Genomic DNA, 12,080 nt, shown 5'->3' with positions numbered 1-12,080 from the left:
TGAGCCCAGTACTGAGCCTTAAAAGCGTTTCTAACCCCACTTACAAGTGAAACTTGCTAAAATGTGCCTCTCTGCTCTTCACTGAAAAGCTTGGTTCTGCATACATTTTTAGCATACGTTTGCTCCTGCTGGGTCAGCCGAGCAGCGAATTTCTACTTAACCACCTGCTATCATGAGAGACATCAAGGCTGCATCTTTTGAGCCCAGTACTGAGCCTGAAAAGCATTTCCAACCCCACTTACAAGTGAAACTTGCTAAAATGTGCCTCTCTGCTCTTCACTGAAAAGCTTGGTTCTGCATACATTTTTAGCATACGTTTGCTCCTGCTGGGTCAGCCGAGCAGCAAATTTCTACTTAACCACCTGCTATCATGATAGACATCAGGGCTGCATCTTTTGAGCCCAGTACTGAGCCTGAAAAGCGTTTCCAACCCCACTTACAAGTGAAACTTGCTAAAATGTGCCTCTCTGCTCTTCACTGAAAAGCTTGGTTCTGCATACATTTTTAGCATACGTTTGCTCCTGCTGGGTCAGCCGAGCAGCGAATTTTGAATTAACTCCCTGCTATCATGAGAGACATCAGGGCTGCATCTTTTGAGCCCAGTACTGAGCCTGAAAAGCATTTCCAACCCCACTTACAAGTGAAACTTGCTAAAATGTGCCTGGCTGCTCTTCACTGAAAAGCTGGTTCTGCATACATTTTTGGCCTACGTTTGCTCCTGCTGGGTCAGCCGAGCAGCAAATTTCTACTTAACCACCTGCTATCATGAGAGACATCAGGGCTGCATCTTTTGAGCCCAGTAATGAGCCTGAAAAGCGTTTCCAACCCCACTTACAAGTGAAACTTGCTAAAATGTGCCTCTCTGCTCTTCACTGAAAAGCTTGGTTCTGCATACATTTTTAGCATACGTTTGCTCCTGCTGGGTCAGCCGAGCAGCGAATTTCGAATTAACTCCCTGCTATCATGAGAGACATCAGGGCTGCATCTTTTGAGCCCAGTACTGAGCCTGAAAAGTGTTTCCAGCCCCACTTACAAGTGAAACTTGCTAAAATGTGCCTCTCTGCTCTTCACTGAAAAGCTTGGTTCTGCATACATTTTTAGCATACGTTTGCTCCTGCTGGGTCAGCCGAGCAGCAAATTTCTACTTAACCACCTGCTATCATGAGAGACATCAGGGCTGCATCTTTTGAGCCCAGTACTGAGCCTGAAAAGTGTTTCCAACCCCACTTACAAGTGAAACTTGCTAAAATGTGCCTGGCTGCTCTTCACTGAAAAGCTGGTTCTGCAACATTTTTAGCATACGTTTGCTTCTGCTGGGTCAGCCGAGCAGCACATTTCTACTTAACCACCTGCTATCATGAGAGACATCAGGGCTGCATCTTTTGAGCCCAGTACTGAGCCTGAAAAGCGTTTCCAACCCCACTTACAAGTGAAACTTGCTAAAATGTGCCTCTCTGCTCTTCACTGAAAAGCTTGGTTCTGCATACATTTTTAGCATACGTTTGCTCCTGCTGGGTCAGCCGAGCAGCGAATTTCTAATTAACCACCTGCTATCATGAGAGACATCAGGGCTGCATCTTTTGAGCCCAGTACTGAGCCTGAAAAGCGTTTCCAACCCCACTTACAAGTGAAACTTGCTAAAATGTGCCTGGCTGCTCTTCACTGAAAAGCTGGTTCGGCATACATTTTTGGCCTACGTTTGCTCCTGCTGGGTCAGTCGAGCAGCGAATTTCTAATTAACCACCTGCTATCATGAGAGACATCAGGGCTGCATCTTTTGAGCCCAGTACTGAGCCTTAAAAGCGTTTCTAACCCCACTTACAAGTGAAACTTGCTAAAATGTGCCTCTCTGCTCTTCACTGAAAAGCTTGGTTCTGCATACATTTTTAGCATACGTTTGCTCCTGCTGGGTCAGCCGAGCAGCGAATTTCTACTTAACCACCTGCTATCATGAGAGACATCAAGGCTGCATCTTTTGAGCCCAGTACTGAGCCTGAAAAGCATTTCCAACCCCACTTACAAGTGAAACTTGCTAAAATGTGCCTCTCTGCTCTTCACTGAAAAGCTTGGTTCTGCATACATTTTTAGCATACGTTTGCTCCTGCTGGGTCAGCCGAGCAGCAAATTTCTACTTAACCACCTGCTATCATGATAGACATCAGGGCTGCATCTTTTGAGCCCAGTACTGAGCCTGAAAAGCGTTTCCAACCCCACTTACAAGTGAAACTTGCTAAAATGTGCCTGGCTGCTCTTCAGTGAAAAGCTTGGTTCTGCATACATTTTTAGCATACGTTTGCTCCTGCTGGGTCAGCCGAGCAGCGAAGTTCTAATTAACCACCTGCTATCATGAGAGACATCAGGGCTGCATCTTTTGAGCCCAGTACTGAGCCTGAAAAGCATTTCCAACCCCACTTACCAGTGAAACTTGCTAAAATGTGCCTGGCTGCTCTTCACTGAAAAGCTGGTTCTGCATACATTTTTGGCCTACGTTTGCTCCTGCTGTGTCAGTCGAGCAGCGAATTTCTAATTAACCACCTGCTATCATGAGAGACATCAGGGCATCATCTTTTGAGCCCAGTACTGAGCCTGAAAAGCATTTCCAACCCCACTTACAAGTGAAACTTGCTAAAATGTGCCTGGCTGCTCTTCACTGAAAAGCTGGTTCTGCATACATTTTTAGCCTACGTTGGCTACTGCTGGGTCATTCGAGCAGCGAATTTCTAATTAACCACCTGCTATCATGAGAGACATCAGGGCTGCATCTTTTGAGCCCAGTACTGAGCCTGAAAAGCGTTTCCAACCCCACTTACAAGTGAAACTTGCTAAAATGTGCCTCTCTGCTCTTCACTGAAAAGCTTGGTTGTGCATACATTTTTAGCATACGTTTGCTCCTGCTGGGTCAGCCGAGCAGCAAATTTCTACTTAACCTCCTGCTATCATGAGAGACATCAGGGCTGCATCTTTTGAGCCCAGTACTGAGCCTGAAAAGCATTTCCAACCCCACTTACAAGTGAAACTTGCTAAAATGTGCCTGGCTGCTCTTCACTGAAAAGCTGGTTCTGCAACATTTTTAGCATACGTTTGCTCCTGCTGGGTCAGCCGAGCAGCAAATTTCTACTTAACCACATGCTATCATGAGAGACATCAGGGCTGCATCTTTTGAGCCCAGTACTGAGCCTGAAAAGCGTTTCCAACCCCACTTACAAGTGAAACTTGCTAAAATGTGCCTCTCTGCTCTTCACTCAAAAACGTCGTTCTGCATACATTTTTAGCATACGTTTGCTCCTGCTGGGTCAGCCGAGCAGCAAATTTCTACTTAACCACCTGCTATCATGATAGACATCAGGGCTGCATCTTTTGAGCCCAGTACTGAGCCTGAAAAGCGTTTCCAACCCCACTTACAAGTGAAACTTGCTAAAATGTGCCTGGCTGCTCTTCACTGAAAAGCTTGGTTCTGCATACATTTTTAGCATACGTTTGCTCCTGTTGGGTCAGCCGAGCAGCGAATTTCTAATTAACCACCTGCTATCATGAGAGACATCAGGGCTGCATCTTTTGAGCCCAGTACTGAGCCTGAAAAGCATTTCCAACCCCACTTACAAGTAAAACTTCCTAAAATGTGCCTGGCTGCTCTTAACTGAAAAGCTGGTTCTGCAACATTTTTAGCATACGTTTGCTCCTGCTGGGTCAGCCGAGCAGCAAATTTCTACTTAACCACCTGCTATCATGAGAGACATCAGGGCTGCATCTTTTGAGCCCAGTACTGAGCCTGAAAAGCGTTTTCAACCCCACTTACAAGTGAAACTTGCTAAAATGTGCCTCTCTGCTCTTCACTGAAAAGCTTGGTTCTGCATACATTTTTAGCATACGTTTGCTCCTGCTGGGTCAGCCGAGCAGCAAATTTCTACTTAACCACCTGCTATCATGAGAGACATCAGGGCTGCATCTTTTGAGCCCAGTACTGAGCCTGGAAAGCGTTTCCAACCCCACTTACAAGTGAAACTTGCTAACATGTGCCTCTCTGCTCTTCACTGAAAAGCTTGGTTGTGCATACATTTTTAGCATACGTTTGCTCCTGCTGGGTCAGCCGAGCAGCAAATTTCTACTTAACCACCTGCTATCATGAGAGACATCAGGGCTGCATCTTTTGAGCCCAGTACTGAGCCTGAAAAGCATTTCCAACCCCACTTACAAGTGAAACTTGCTAAAATGTGCCTGGCTGCTCTTCACTGAAAAGCTGGTTCTGCAACATTTTTAGCATACGTTTGCTCCTGCTGGGTCAGCCGAGCAGCAAATTTCTACTTAACCACATGCTATCATGAGAGACATCAGGGCTGCATCTTTTGAGCCCAGTACTGAGCCTGAAAAGCGTTTCCAACCCCACTTACAAGTGAAACTTGCTAAAATGTGCCTCTCTGCTCTTCACTCAAAAACGTCGTTCTGCATACATTTTTAGCATACGTTTGCTCCTGCTGGGTCAGCCGAGCAGCAAATTTCTACTTAACCACCTGCTATCATGATAGACATCAGGGCTGCATCTTTTGAGCCCAGTACTGAGCCTGAAAAGCGTTTTCAACCCCACTTACAAGTGAAACTTGCTAAAATGTGCCTCTCTGCTCTTCACTGAAAAGCTTGGTTCTGCATACATTTTTAGCATACGTTTGCTCCTGCTGGGTCAGCCGAGCAGCGAATTTCTACTTAACCACCTGCTATCATGAGAGACATCAGGGCTGCATCTTTTGAGCCCAGTACTGAGCCTGGAAAGTGTTTCCAACCCCACTTACAAGTGAAACTTGCTAACATGTGCCTCTCTGCTCTTCACTGAAAAGCTTGGTTCTGCATACATTTTTGGCCTACGTTTGCTCCTGCTGGGTCAGCCGAGCAGCAAATTTCTAATTAACCACCTGCTATCATGATAGACATCAGGGCTGCATCTTTTGAGCCCAGTACTGAGCCTGAAAAGCGTTTCCAACCCCACTTACAAGTGAAACTTGCTAAAATGTGCCTCTCTGCTCTTCACTGAAAAGCTTGGTTCTGCATACATTTTTAGCATACGTTTGCTCCTGCTGGGTCAGCCGAGCAGCAAATTTCTCCTTAACCACCTGCTATCATGATAGACATCAGGGCTGCATCTTTTGAGCCCAGTACTGAGCCTGAAAAGCGTTTCCAACCCCACTTACAAGTGAAACTTGCTAAAATGTACCTCTCTGCTCTTCACTGAAAAGCTTGGTTCTGCTTACATTTTTAGCATACGTTTGCTTCTGCTGGGTCAGCCGAGCAGCAAATTTCTACTTAACCACCTGCTATCATGATAGACATCAGGGCTGCATCTTTTGAGCCCAGTACTGAGCCTGAAAAGCGTTTCCAACCCCACTTACAAGTGAAACTTGCTAAAATGTGCCTGGCTGCTCTTCACTGAAAAGCTGGTTCTGCAAAATTTTTAGCATACGTTTGCTCCTGCTGGGTCAGCCGAGCAGCACATTTTTACTTAACCACCTGCTATCATGAGAGACATCAGGGCTGCATCTTTTGAGCCCAGTACTGAGCCTGAAAAGCGTGTCTAACCCCACTTACAAGTGAAACTTGCTAAAATGTGCCTCTCTGCTCTTCACTGAAAAGCTTGGTTCTGCATACATTTTTAGCATACGTTTGCTCCTGCTGGGTCAGCCGAGCAGCGAATTTCTACTTAACCACCTGCTATCATGAGAGACATCAAGGCTGCATCTTTTGAGCCCAGTACTGAGCCTGAAAAGCATTTCCAACCCCACTTACAAGTGAAACTTGCTAAAATGTGCCTCTCTGCTCTTCACTGAAAAGCTTGGTTCTGCATACATTTTTAGCATACGTTTGCTCCTGCTGGGTCAGCCGAGCAGCAAATTTCTACTTAACCACCTGCTATCATGATAGACATCAGGGCTGCATCTTTTGAGCCCAGTACTGAGCCTGAAAAGCGTTTCCAACCCCACTTACAAGTGAAACTTGCTAAAATGTGCCTGGCTGCTCTTCAGTGAAAAGCTTGGTTCTGCATACATTTTTAGCATACGTTTGCTCCTGCTGGGTCAGCCGAGCAGCGAATTTCTAATTAACCACCTGCTATCATGACAGACATCAGGGCTGCATCTTTTGAGCCCAGTACTGAGCCTGAAAAGCATTTCCAACCCCACTTACAAGTGAAACTTGCTAAAATGTGCCTCTCTGCTCTTCACTGAAAAGCTTGGTTCTGCATACATTTTTAGCATACGTTTGCTCCTGCTTGGTCAGCCGAGCATCAAATTTCTTACTTAACCACCTGCTATCATGAGAGACATCAGGGCTGCATCTTTTGAGCCCAGTACTGAGCCTGAAAAGCGTTTCCAACCCCACTTACAAGTGAAACTTGCTATAATGTGCCTGGCTGCTCTTCACTGAAAAGCTGGTTCTGCAACATTTTTAGCATACGTTTGCTCCTGCTGGGTCAGCCGAGCAGCAAATTTCTACTCAACCACCTGCTATCATGAGAGACATCAGGGCTGCATCTTTTGAGCCCAGTACTGAGCCTGAAAAGCGTTTCCAACCCCACTTACAAGTGAAACTTGCTAAAATGTGCCTCTCTGCTCTTCACTGAAAAGCTTGGTTCTGCATACATTTTTAGCATACGTTTGCTCCTGCTGGGTCAGCCGAGCAGCGAATTTCTACTTAACCACCTGCTATCATGAGAGACATCAAGGCTGCATCTTTTGAGCCCAGTACTGAGCCTGAAAAGCATTTCCAACCCCACTTACAAGTGAAACTTGCTAAAATGTGCCTCTCTGCTCTTCACTGAAAAGCTTGGTTCTGCATACATTTTTAGCATACGTTTGCTCCTGCTGGGTCAGCCGAGCAGCAAATTTCTACTTAACCACCTGCTATCATGATAGACATCAGGGCTGCATCTTTTGAGCCCAGTACTGAGCCTGAAAAGCGTTTCCAACCCCACTTACAAGTGAAACTTGCTAAAATGTGCCTGGCTGCTCTTCAGTGAAAAGCTTGGTTCTGCATACATTTTTAGCATACGTTTGCTCCTGCTGGGTCAGCCGAGCAGCAAATTTCTAATTAACCACCTGCTATCATGAGAGACATCAGGGCTGCATCTTTTGAGCCCAGTACTGAGCCTGAAAAGCGTTTCCAACCCCACTTACAAGTGAAACTTGCTAACATGTGCCTCTCTGCTCTTCACTGAAAAGCTTGGTTCTGCATACATTTTTGGCCTACGTTTGCTCCTGCTGGGTCAGCCGAGCAGCAAATTTGTACTTAACCACCTGCTATCATGAGAGACATCAGGGCTGCATCTTTTGAGCCCAGTACTGAGCCTGAAAAGCGTTTCCAACCCCACTTACAAGTGAAACTTGCTAAAATGTGCCTCTCTGCTCTTCACTGAAAAGCTTGGTTCTGCATACATTTTTAGCATACGTTTGCTCCTGCTGCGTCAGCCGAGCAGCAAATTTCTACTTAACCACCTGCTATCATGATAGACATCAGGGCTGCATCTTTTGATCCCAGTACTGAGCCTGAAAAGCGTTTCCAACCCCACTTACAAGTGAAACTTGCTATAATGTGTCTGGCTGCTCTTCACTGAAAAGCTGGTTCTGCAACATTTTTAGCATACGTTTGCTCCTGCTGGGTCAGCCGAGCAGCAAATTTCTACTCAACCACCTGCTATCATGAGAGACATCAGGGCTGCATCTTTTGAGCCCAGTACTGAGCCTGAAAAGCGTTTCCAACCCCACTTACAAGTGAAACTTGCTAAAATGTGCCTCTCTGCTCTTCACTGAAAAGCTTGGTTCTGCATACATTTTTAGCATACGTTTGCTCCTGCTGGGTCAGCCGAGCAGCGAATTTCTACTTAACCACCTGCTATCATGAGAGACATCAGGGCTGCATCTTTTGAGCCCAGTACTGAGCCTGAAAAGCGTTTCCAACCCCACTTACAAGTGAAACTTGCTAAAATGTGCCTCTCTGCTCTTCACTGAAAAGCTTGGTTCTGCATACATTTTTAGCATACGTTTGCTCCTGCTGTGTCAGCCGAGCAGCAAATTTCTACTTAACCACCTGCTATCATGACAGACATCAGGGCTGCATCTTTTGAGCCCAGTACTGAGCCTGAAAAGCATTTCCAACCCCACTTACAAGTGAAACTTGCTAAAATGTGCCTCTCTGCTCTTCACTGAAAAGCTTGGTTCTGCATACATTTTTAGCATACGTTTGCTCCTGCTTGGTCAGCCGAGCAGCAAATTTCTTACTTAACCACCTGCTATCATGAGAGACATCAGGGCTGCATCTTTTGAGCCCAGTACTGAGCCTGAAAAGCGTTTCCAACCCCACTTACAAGTGAAACTTGCTATAATGTGCCTGGCTGCTCTTCACTGAAAAGCTGGTTCTGCAACATTTTTAGCATACGTTTGCTCCTGCTGGGTCCGCCGAGCAGCAAATTTCTACTCAACCACCTGCTATCATGAGAGACATCAGGGCTGCATCTTTTGAGCCCAGTACTGAGCCTGAAAAGCGTTTCCAACCCCACTTACAAGTGAAACTTGCTAAAATGTGCCTCTCTGCTCTTCACTGAAAAGCTTGGTTCTGCATACATTTTTAGCATACGTTTGCTCCTGCTGGGTCAGCCAAGCAGCGAATTTCTAATTAACCACCTGCTATCATGAGAGACATCAGGGCTGCATCTTTTGAGCCCAGTACTGAGCCTGAAAAGCATTTCCAACCCCACTTACAAGTGAAACTTGCTAAAATGTGCCTGGCTGCTCTTCACTGAAAAGCTGGTTCTGCATACATTTTTGGCCTACGTTTGCTCCTGCTGGGTCAGCCGAGCAGCAAATTTCTACTTAACCACCTGCTATCATGAGAGACATCAGGGCTGCATCTTTTGAGCCCAGTACTGAGCCTGAAAAGCGTTTCCAACCCCACTTACAAGTGAAACTTGCTAAAATGTGCCTCTCTGCTCTTCACTGAAAAGCTTGGTTCTGCATACATTTTTAGCATACGTTTGCTCCTGCTGGGTCAGCCAAGCAGCAAATTTCTACTTAACCACCTGCTATCATGATAGACATCAGGGCTGCATCTTTTGAGCCCAGTACTGAGCCTGAAAAGCGTTTCCAACCCCACTTACAAGTGAAACTTGCTAAAATGTGCCTCTCTGCTCTTCACTGAAAAGCTTGGTTCTGCATACAATTTTTAGCACACGTTTGCTCCTGCTGGGTCAGCCGAGCAGCAAATTTCTAATTAACCACCTGCTATCATGAGAGACATCAGGGCTGCATCTTTTGAGCCCAGTACTGAGCCTGAAAAGCATTTCCAACCCCACTTACAAGTGAAACTTGCTAAAATGTGCCTGGCTGCTCTTCACTGAAAAGCTGGTTCTGCAACATTTTTAGCATACGTTTGCTCCTGCTGAGTCAGCCGAGCAGCAAATTTCTACTTAACCACCTGCTATCATGAGAGACATCAGGGCTGCATCTTTTGAGCCCAGTACTGAGCCTGAAAGCATTTCCAACCCCACTTACAAGTGAAACTTGCTAAAATGTGCCTGGCTGCTCTTCACTGAAAAGCTGGTTCTGCATGCATTTTTGGCATACGTTTGCTCCTGCTGGGTCAGCCGAGCAGCGAATTTCTAATTAACCACCTGCTATCATGAGAGACATCAGGGCTGCATCTTTTGAGCCCAGTACTGAGCCTGAAAAGCGTTTCCAACCCCACTTACAAGTGAAACTTGCTAAAATGTGCCTCTCTGCTCTTCACTGAAAAGCTTGGTTCTGCATACATTTTTAGCATACGTTTGCTCCTGCTGGGTCAGCCGAGCAGCAAATTTCTACTTAACCACCTGCTATCATGAGAGACATCAGGGCTGCATCTTTTGAGCCCAGTACTGAGCCTGAAAAGTGTTTCCAACCCCACTTACAAGTGAAACTTGCTAAAATGTGCCTGGCTGCTCTTCACTGAAAAGCTTGGTTCTGCAACATTTTTAGCATACGTTTGCTTCTGCTGGGTCAGCCGAGCAGCAAATTTCTACTTAACCACCTGCTATCATGAGAGACATCAGGGCTGCATCTTTTGAGCCCAGTACTGAGCCTGAAAAGCGTTTCCAACCCCACTTACAAGTGAAACTTGCTAAAATGTGCCTCTCTGCTCTTCACTGAAAAGCTTGGTTCTGCATACATTTTTAGCATACGTTTGCTCCTGCTGGGTCAGCCGAGCAGCGAATTTCTAATTAACCACCTGCTATCATGAGAGACATCAGGGCTGCATCTTTTGAGCCCAGTACTGAGCCTGAAAAGCGTTTCCAACCCCACTTACAAGTGAAACTTGCTAAAATGTGCCTGGCTGCTCTTCACTGAAAAGCTGATTCTGCATACATTTTTGGCCTACGTGTGCTCCTGCTAGGTCAGTCGAGCAGCTAATTTCTAATTAACCACCTGCTATCATGAGAGACATCAGGGCTGCATCTTTTGAGCCCAGTACTGAGCCTGAAAAGCGTTTCTAACCCCACTTACAAGTGAAACTTGCTAAAATGTGCCTCTCTGCTCTTCACTGAAAAGCTTGGTTCTGCATACATTTTTAGCATACGTTTGCTCCTGCTGGGTCAGCCGAGCAGCAAATTTCTACTTAACCACCTGCTATTATGAGAGACATCAGGGCTGCATCTTTTGAGCCCAGTAATGAGCCTGAAAAGCGTTTCCAACCCCACTTACAAGTGAAACTTGCTAAAATGTGCCTCTCTGCTCTTCACTGAAAAGCTTGGTTCTGCATACATTTTTAGCATACGTTTGCTCCTGCTGGGTCAGCCGAGCAGCGAATTTCTAATTAACCCCCTGCTATCATGAGAGACATCAGGGATGCATCTTTTGAGCCCAGTACTGAGCCTGAAAAGTGTTTCCAACCCCACTTACAAGTGAAACTTGCTAAAATGTGCCTCTCTGCTCTTCACTGAAAAGCTTGGTTCTGCATACATTTTTAGCATACGTTTGCACCTGATGGGTCAGCCGAGCAGCAAATTTCTACTTAACCACCTGCTATCATGAGAGACATCAGGGCTGCATCTTTTGAGCCCAGTACTGAGCCTGAAAAGTGTTTCCAACCCCACTTACAAGTGAAACTTGCTAAAATGTGCCTGACTGCTCTTCACTGAAAAGCTGGTTCTGCAACATTTTTAGCATACGTTTGCTTCTGCTGGGTCAGCCGAGCAGAACATTTCTACTTAACCACCTGCTATCATGAGAGACATCAGGGCTGCATCTTTTGAGCCCAGTACTGAGCCTGAAAAGCGTTTCCAACCCCACTTACAAGTGAAACTTGCTAAAATGTGCCTCTCTGCTCTTCACTGAAAAGCTTGGTTCTGCATACATTTTTAGCATACGTTTGCTCCTGCTGGGTCAGCCGAGCAGCGAATTTCTAATTAACCACCTGCTATCATGAGAGACATCAGGGCTGCATCTTTTGAGCCCAGTACTGAGCCTGAAAAGCATTTCCAACCCCACTTACAAGTGAAACTTGCTAAAATGTGCCTGGCTGCTCTTCACTGAAAAGCTGGTTCTGCATACATTTTTGGCCTACGTTTGCTCCTGCTGGGTCAGTCGAGCAGCGAATTTCTAATTAAGCACCTGCTATCATGAGAGACATCAGGGCATCATCTTTTGAGCCCAGTACTGAGCCTGAAAAGCATTTCCAACCCCACTTACAAGTGAAACTTGCTAAAATGTGCCTGGCTGCTCTTCACTGAAAAGCTGGTTCTGCATACATTTTTGGCCTACGTTTGCTACTGCTGGGTCATTCGAGCAGCGAATTTCTAATTAACCACCTGCTATCATGAGAGACATCAGGGCTCCATCTTTTGAGCCCAGTACTGAGCCTGAAAAGCGTTTCCAACCCCACTTACAAGTGAAACTTGCTAAAATGTGCCTGGCTGCTCTTCACTGAAAAGCTGGTTCTGCAACATTTTTAGCATACGTTTGCTCCTGCTGGGTCAGCCGAGCAGCAAATTTCTACTTAACCACCTGCTATCATGAGAGACATCAGGACTGCATCTTTTGAGCCCAGTACTGAGTCTGAAAAGTGTTTCC

This window comes from Lissotriton helveticus, chromosome 2_1 (genome assembly GCF_964261635.1).
Source record: "Lissotriton helveticus chromosome 2_1, aLisHel1.1, whole genome shotgun sequence".
NCBI lineage: Eukaryota > Metazoa > Chordata > Amphibia > Caudata > Salamandridae > Lissotriton > Lissotriton helveticus.
The sequence above is the reverse complement of the archived record's forward strand: the minus strand, read 5'-3'. Positions refer to the sequence as shown.